At 62.3% G+C, this 8,021-nt stretch overlaps 1 non-coding gene across 1 annotated transcript; it reads left to right on the forward strand.

Moving 5' to 3' along the window:
* Positions 1-5,093: 5,093 nt before the first annotated feature.
* Positions 5,094-5,212, forward strand: LOC131866018 (5S ribosomal RNA). Its single transcript, XR_009364651.1, has one exon. It is a non-coding gene; the product is annotated as a 5S ribosomal RNA (ribosomal RNA).
* Positions 5,213-8,021: the final 2,809 nt, after the last annotated feature.

An 8,021-nucleotide genomic window follows, 5' to 3' on the forward strand; every position in this document is an offset into this window, starting at 1 on the left:
GCGAGGTGCGCACCTTTGATGCGCTGCCTTCACTAATTTCCAGAAAAGGCAAAAAAAAAAGGAGATTTTAAAATTTCCGTTTTGAAAGATAGTGAAAAAAACGGAACGCGCGTGCCATCTTGAGCCCGCCCTGGTGCGCAGCCCAGGTAAGGTGCCCACCCTGGCAAAGGTGCGCACCCGGGCAATTAACCCTACTTCCGACTTCGTGCGCGCCAGGGTGGCAACCGGGCCTCGGAAGAGCCAATGCGAGAAACCCCACCAAACGCTCCGACAAAAAAAGAGGCGGCGCTCCAATAACCCCGCTTCGGAGCGCAGCCGGGGCAAACCCAGCCAAGGTGCCCACCCCGACGAAGGTGCACGCGAGGTGCGCACCCGGGGCAAACCGGGCTCCGACAACGTGCACGCAGCACCTTGGAGCACACTTCGAAGCACTCCCGGGTGCCCACCGGCGTTGCGCACCGTGGTGGGCAGCGAGGTGCGCACCTTTGATGCGCTGCCTTCACTAATTTCCAGAAAAAGGCAAAAAAAAATGAGATTTTAAAATTTCCGTTTTGAAAGATAGTGAAAAAAAAGGAACGCGGGTGCCATCTTGAGCCCGCCCTGGTGCGCAGCCCAGGCAAGGCATGCGCACCAAGGTGCCCACCCGAGGTGCACACCCGGGGCAAACCGGGCTCCGACTTCGTGCAGGCCGCACCTTGGAGCACACTTCGGAGCGCTCCTTGGTGCGCACCATGGTGCCCACCAGGGCGCGCAACCCAGCCAAGGTCTGCACACCAAGGTGCCCACCCCGGCGAAGGTGCACGCGAGGTGCGCACCCGGGGCAAACCGGGCTCCGACTTCGTGCACGCCATGGTGCCCACCGCGGCGAAGGTGCACGCGAGGTGCGCACCCGGGGCAAACCGGGCTCCGACTTCGTGCACGCCGCACCTTGGAGCACACTTCGGAGCGCTCCTTGGTGCGCACCATGGTGCCCACCAGGGCGCGCAACCCAGCCAAGGTGTGCGCACCAAGGTGCACGCGAGGTGCGCACCCGGGGCAAACCGGGGTCCGACTTCGTGCACGCCGCACCTTGGAGCACACATCGGAGCGCTCCCAGGTTCGCACCAGCGTTGCGCACCTTTGATGCGCTGCCTTCACTAATTTCCAGAAAAGGCAAAAAAAAACGATATTTTAAAATTTCCGTTCTGAAAGATAGTGAAAAAAACGGAACGCGGGTGCCATCTTGAGCCCTTCCTGGTGCGCAGCCCAGGCAAGTTGTGCGCACCAAGGTGCCCACCCTGGCGGAGGTGCGCGCCCGGGGCAAACCGGGCTCCGACTTCGTGCACTGCATGGTGCCCACCAAGGCGCGCAACCCAGCCAAGGTGCCCACCGCAGCGAAGGTGCACGCGAGGTGCACACCCGGGGCAAACCGGGCTCCGACTTCGTGCACGCCGCACCTTGGAGCACACTTCAGAGCGCTCCTTGGTGCGCACCAGGGCGCGCAACCCAGCCGAGGTGCCCACCCCGGCGAAGGTGCACGCGAGGTGCGCACCCGGGGCAAACCGGGCTCCGACTTCGTGCACGCCATGGTGCCCACCGCGGCGAAGGTGCGCACCCGGGGCAAACCGGGCTCCGACTTCGTGCACGCCGCACCTTGGAGCACACTTCGGAGCGCTCCTTGGTGCGCACCATGGTGCCCACCAGGCCGCGCAACCCAGCCAAGGTGTGCGCACCAAGGTGCACGCGAGGTGCGCACCCGGGGCAAACCGGGGTCCGACTTCGTGCACGCCGCACCTTGGAGCACACATCGGGGCGCTCCCGGGTTCGCACCGGCGTTGCGCACCGTGGTGGGCAGCGAGGTGCGCACCTTTGATGCGATGCCTTCACTAATTTCCATAAAAGGCAAAAAAAAAACGAGATTTTAAAATTTCCGTTTTGAAAGATAGTGAGAAAAAGGGAATGCTGGTGCCATCTTGAGCCCGCCCTGGTGCGCAGCCCAGCCAAGGTTTGCGCACCAAGGTGCCCACCCTGGCGAAGGTGCGCGCCCGGGCAATTAACCCAACTTCCAACTTCGCGCGCGCCAGGGTGGGAGCGCACCCAACAACCGGGCCTGGGAAGAGCCAATGCGAGAAACCCCACCAAACTCTCTGACAAAAAAAGAGGGGGCGCTCCAGTAACCCCGCTTCGGAGCGCACCCTGGGCAAACCCAGCCAAGGTGCCCACCCCGGCCAAGGTGCAGGCGAGGTGCGCACCCGGGGCAAACCGGGCTCCGACAACGTGCACGCCGCACCTTGGAGCACACTTCGTAGCGCTCCCGGGTGCGCACCTCAGAGCACACCAAGGTGGGCAGCGAGGTGCGCACCTTTGATGCGCTGCCTTCACTAATTTCCAGAAAAGGCAAAAAAAAAAGGAGATTTTAAAATTTCCGTTTTGAAAGATAGTGAAAAAAACGGAACGCGCGTGCCATCTTGAGCCCGCCCTGGTGCGCAGCCCAGGTAAGGTGCCACCCTGGCAAAGGTGCGCACCCGGGCAATTAACCCTACTTCCGACTTCGTGCGCGCCAGGGTGGCAACCGGGCCTCGGAAGAGCCAATGCGAGAAACCCCACCAAACGCTCCGACAAAAAAAGAGGCGGCGCTCCAATAACCCCGCTTCGGAGCGCAGCCGGGGCAAACCAAGCCAAGGTGCCCACCCCGACGAAGGTGCACGCGAGGTGCGCACCCGGGGCAAACCGGGCTCCGACAACGTGCACGCAGCACCTTGGAGCACACTTCGAAGCACTCCCGGGTGCCCACCGGCGTTGCGCACCGTGGTGGGCAGCGAGGTGCGCACCTTTGATGCGCTGCCTTCACTAATTTCCAGAAAAAGGCAAAAAAAAATGAGATTTTAAAATTTCCGTTTTGAAAGATAGTGAAAAAAAAGGAACGCGGGTGCCATCTTGAGCCCGCCCTGGTGCGCAGCCCAGGCAAGGCATGCGCACCAAGGTGCCCACCCGAGGTGCACACCCGGGGCAAACCGGGCTCCGACTTCGTGCAGGCCGCACCTTGGAGCACACTTCGGAGCGCTCCTTGGTGCGCACCATGGTGCCCACCAGGGCGCACCCGAGGCAAACCGGGCTCCGACTTCGTGCACGCCGCACCTTGGAGCACACATCGGAGCGCTCCCAGGTTCGCACCAGCGTTGCGCACCTTTGATGCGCTGCCTTCACTAATTTCCAGAAAAGGCAAAAAAAAACGATATTTTAAAATTTCCGTTCTGAAAGATAGTGAAAAAAACGGAACGCGGGTGCCATCTTGAGCCCTTCCTGATGCGCAGCCCAGGCAAGTTGTGCGCACCAAGGTGCCCACCCTGGCGGAGGTGCGCGCCCGGGGCAAACCGGGCTCCGACTTCGTGCACTGCATGGTGCCCACCAAGGCGCGCAACCCAGCCAAGGTGCCCACCGCAGCGAAGGTGCACGCGAGGTGCGCACCCGAGGTGCACACCCGGGGCAAACCGGGCTCCGACTTCGTGCACGCCGCACCTTGGAGCACACTTCAGAGCGCTCCTTGGTACGCACCAGGGCGCGCAACCCAGCCAAGGTGCTCACCCCGGCGAAGGTGCACGCGAGGTGCGCACCCGGGGCAAACCGGGCTCGGACTTCGTGCACGCCGCACCTTGGAGCACACATCGGAGCGCTCCCGGGTTCGCACCAGCATTGCGCACCTTTGATGCGCTGCCTTCACTAATTTCCAGAAAAGGCAAAAAAAAGAAAAAAATGAGATTTTAAAATTTCCGTTTTGAAAGATAGTGAAAAAAACGGAACGCGGGTGCCATCTTGAGCCCGCCCTGGTGTGCAGCCCAGGCAAGTTGTGCGCACCAAGGCACCCACCCTGGCCAAGGTGGGTCACGGGGTGGGTCCTAGGGTGGGTAACGGGGTGGGTACTAAGGTGCGTGCCAAGGTGGGTCATAGGGTGGGTGCCAAGGTGGGCACCAGGGTGGGTGTGCACCAACCCTAGCCAGGGTAGGTCACGGGGTGGTTGTCGGGGTGGGCGTCAAGGAGCCAAGGTGGGTGGCAAGTAGCCAAGTTGCGTGCCAAGGTGGGTGTCGGGGTGGGTGCCAAGGATCCAAGGTGGGTGCCAAGGAACCAAGGTGGGTGTCTGGGTGGGTGCCGAGGTGGGAGCCAGGGTGGGTCCCAAGGTGAGTGCAAAGGTGGGTGCCAGGGTCAAGGTGAGTGCCAATGTGGGTTCCAAGGTGCCAGGGTCAGGGTGAGTGCCAATGTGGGTTCAAAGGTGCTAAGTTGGGTGCGAGGTTGGGTGCGAGGGTGGGTGGGTGCCAAGGTGTGCTAGGTGGAAGCCCGGGTGGGTCGGCATCCCATGGGTGTCGAGTTGGGTGCCTGATGGGTGCTTCTTGTCAAGTTTTAGTCGTCGGGACTCATTTCGAGCCTTAGAGGTCGTTTCTTGTCCGGTTGCCCTGTCTTCGACCTGGGAACCCAATTTTGGTCCTCGGGTCCCATTTTTTTTTGTCTCGCATCCCACTTTTGGCCTGTGGCCTTTTCGGGGTCGATTCTCGTTTTGGGCATCAGAGCATGTTTCTTCTCCTAAAACCCAATATTTGTTTATTAAGTCTCGGAACACATTTTTGTTCTCGTGGACCCATCATGGGTCTTGGAACGCATTTGTGGTCCTTGGGTCCCATTTTGCATCCCGAAACTTGTGTTTTGGTGCTTGATCCCTATTTTGGGTGCCCACCTTGCACCAAGTGCGCACCCGGGGCAAACCGAGCGCCTTGGTGCACCGGGGCAAGATCGAGCGTGCACCCGAGGCGCCCCGAACATGCACCAAGGTGCACTCGGCCCACATGTGAGCGCAGGTCGTTGCGCCCGAGGTGGTGTGTGGGCACCGCGTTGCAGACGGGACACTGCACGCACACGACGCCCCCTCCAGGTGCACGCACGTAGGCCGGGTCGGGTGCACACCCGACGCCCTAGCAAGGTGCGCGCACCCGGGCAGGGCTCACACTTGGCGAACGGGGCGCACTTCGCGAGGGAGGGTGTGCACCTCGACGGGGGTGGGTGGCCGGGGTGGATTCGCACGTGGGTCGCGGTTTGCTAAGTACACACTGCGACAAGCTCATAACGGGTGCGATCATACCAGCGTTAGTGCACCGGATCCCATCAGAACTCCGCAGTTAAGCGCGCTTGGGCCGGAGTAGTACTGGGATGGGTGACCTCCCGGGAAGTCCCGGTGTTGCACCCTTTTTTAGTTTTTCGCCGGGCGTCGCAATGCTATTTGAATAAACCTTTTGCCCGTTTGCGTTCTCGTCGGGGCCGGGCCGGGCCGGGGTGCGCTGCCCGCACTACCGCGCGCGCGGGGGCGACACCGAGCGCGCACCCGAGGCGCCCCGAGCACACAGGCCACGGTGCAACCCGGGCGTTGTGCGCGCACCCCGGTGCGCCCGAGGTGCTGCGCGCGCACCCAGGTGAAATCGGTGTGCACCTCGGCCAGTGCGCGCTCGGTCGAGTCGCGCACGTTGGCCAAGGTGCACGGTGATGTTTCTTACTCTAAGGTTCCGCACCAGACGCCCGGGACAGGTGAGCGAAGCTGGGCGGGGCCGGGTGCGCGGCCGGGGCAGGTGCACGCAGCTGGAGAGAGCTTTGGAGCACACTTCGGAGCGCACCAATGATGCGCTCCATTCAAAAGTTTCCTGAAAAGGCAAAAAAAGTTGAGATTATAGAATTTCCCACTTGAGAGATTGTAAAAAAAAAAAATTTAAAATGAAGGAAACGCGGGTGCCAAGGTGTGCGCAGCCCAGCCAAGGTGTGCGCACCAAGGCGCCCACCCTGGCGAAGGTGCACGCAAGGTGCGCACCCGAGGCAAACCGGACAATTAACCCAACTTTCGACTTCGCGCGCACCTTGGAGCGCACTTCGGAGCGCTCCTTGGTGCGCACCAATCTTGGGCACCTCGGAGTGCACCATGGCGCCCACCAAGGTGCGCACCCGGGGCAAACCGAGCTCCGACTTCGTGCGCACCTTGGAGCGCACGAAAGGTGCGCACCATGGCGCCCACCAAGGTGCGCAGCCCAGCCAAGGCGTGCGCATCAAGGTGCGCACCCTGGCGAAGGTGCGCACCCGGGGCAAACCGAGCTCCGACTTCGTGCGCACCTTGGAGCGCACAAAAGGTGCGCAACCCAGCCAAGGTGTGCGCACCCCGGTCAAACCGAGCTCCGAATCGTGCGCACCAGAGGTGCACGCCATCGTGCGCACCTTGGAGCACACTTCGGAGCCCTCCTTGGTGCGCGCCGATGTTGCGCACCTCGGAGCGCACCCGGGGAAAACAATGCAATTAACCCGACTTTCGACTTCGTGGGCACCTCGGAGCGCTCTCGGGTTCGCACCTCGGAGCACACCGAGGTGCGCACCTTTGATGCGCTGCCTTCACCAATTTCCAGAAAAGGCAAGAAAACATTGAGAAGGTGTGCGCACCGAGGTGCCCACCCTGGCGAAGGTGCACGCGAGGTGCGCACCCGGGGCAAACCGGGCTCCGACTTCGTGCACGCCGCACCTTGGAGCACACTTCGGAGCGCTCCTTGGTGCGCACCAGGGCGCGCAACCCCGCCGAAGGTGCACGCGAGGTGCGCACCCGGGGCAAACCGGGCTCCGACTTCGTGCACGCCATGGTGCGCACCGCGGCGAAGGTGCGCACCCGGGGCAAACCGGGCTCCGACTTCGTGCACGCCGCACCTTGGAGCACACTTCGGAGCGCTCCTTGGTGCGCACCAGGGCGCGCAACCCAGCCGAGGTGCCCACCCCGGCGAAGGTGCACGCGAGGTGCGTACCCGGGGCAAACCGGGCTCCGACTTCGTGCACGCCGCACCTTGGAGCACACTTCGGAGCGCTCCTTGGTGCGCACCATGGTGCCCACCAGGCCGCGCAACCCAGCCAAGGTGTGCGCACCAAGGTGCACGCGAGGTGCGCACCCGGGGCAAACCGGGGTCCGACTTCGTGCACGCCGCACCTTGGAGCACACATCGGGGCGCTCCCGGGTTCGCACCGGCGTTGCGCACCGTGGTGGGCACCTCGGAGCACACCAAGGTGGGCAGCGAGGTGCGCACCTTTGATGCGATGCCTTCACTAATTTCCATAAAAGGCAAAAAAAAAACGAGATTTTAAAATTTCCGTTTTGAAAGATAGTGAGAAAAAGGGAATGCTGGTGCCATCTTGAGCCCGCCCTGGTGCGCAGCCCAGCCAAGGTGTGCGCACCAAGGTGCCCACCCTGGCGAAGGTGCGCGCCCGGGCAATTAACCCAACTTCCAACTTCGCGCGCGCCAGGGTGGGAGCGCACCCAACAACCGGGCCTGGGAAGAGCCAATGCGAGAAACCCCACCAAACGCTCTGACAAAAAAAGAGGGGGCGCTCCAGTAACCCCGCTTCGGAGCGCACCCTGGGCAAACCCAGCCAAGGTGCCCACCCCGGCCAAGGTGCAGGCGAGGTGCGCACCCGGGGCAAACCGGGCTCCGACAACGTGCACGCCGCACCTTGGAGCACACTTCGTAGCGCTCCCGGGTGCGCACCTCAGAGCACACCAAGGTGGGCAGCGAGGTGCGCACCTTTGATGCGCTGCCTTCACTAATTTCCAGAAAAGGCAAAAAAAAAAGGAGATTTTAAAATTTCCGTTTTGAAAGATAGTGAAAAAAACGGAACGCGCGTGCCATCTTGAGCCCGCCCTGGTGCGCAGCCCAGGTAAGGTGCCCACCCTGGCAAAGGTGCGCACCCGGGCAATTAACCCTACTTCCGACTTCGTGCGCGCCAGGGTGGCAACCGGGCCTCGGAAGAGCCAATGCGAGAAACCCCACCAAACGCTCCGACAAAAAAAGAGGCGGCGCTCCAATAACCCCGCTTCGGAGCGCAGCCGGGGCAAACCCAGCCAAGGTGCCCACCCCGACGAAGGTGCACGCGAGGTGCGCACCCGGGGCAAACCGGGCTCCGACAACGTGCACGCAGCACCTTGGAGCACACTTCGAAGCACTCCCGGGTGCCCACCGGCGTTGCGCACCGTGGTGGGC

Source organism: Cryptomeria japonica, unplaced genomic scaffold (assembly GCF_030272615.1).
Source record: "Cryptomeria japonica unplaced genomic scaffold, Sugi_1.0 HiC_scaffold_128, whole genome shotgun sequence".
Classification (NCBI taxonomy): Eukaryota; Viridiplantae; Streptophyta; class Pinopsida; order Cupressales; family Cupressaceae; genus Cryptomeria; species Cryptomeria japonica.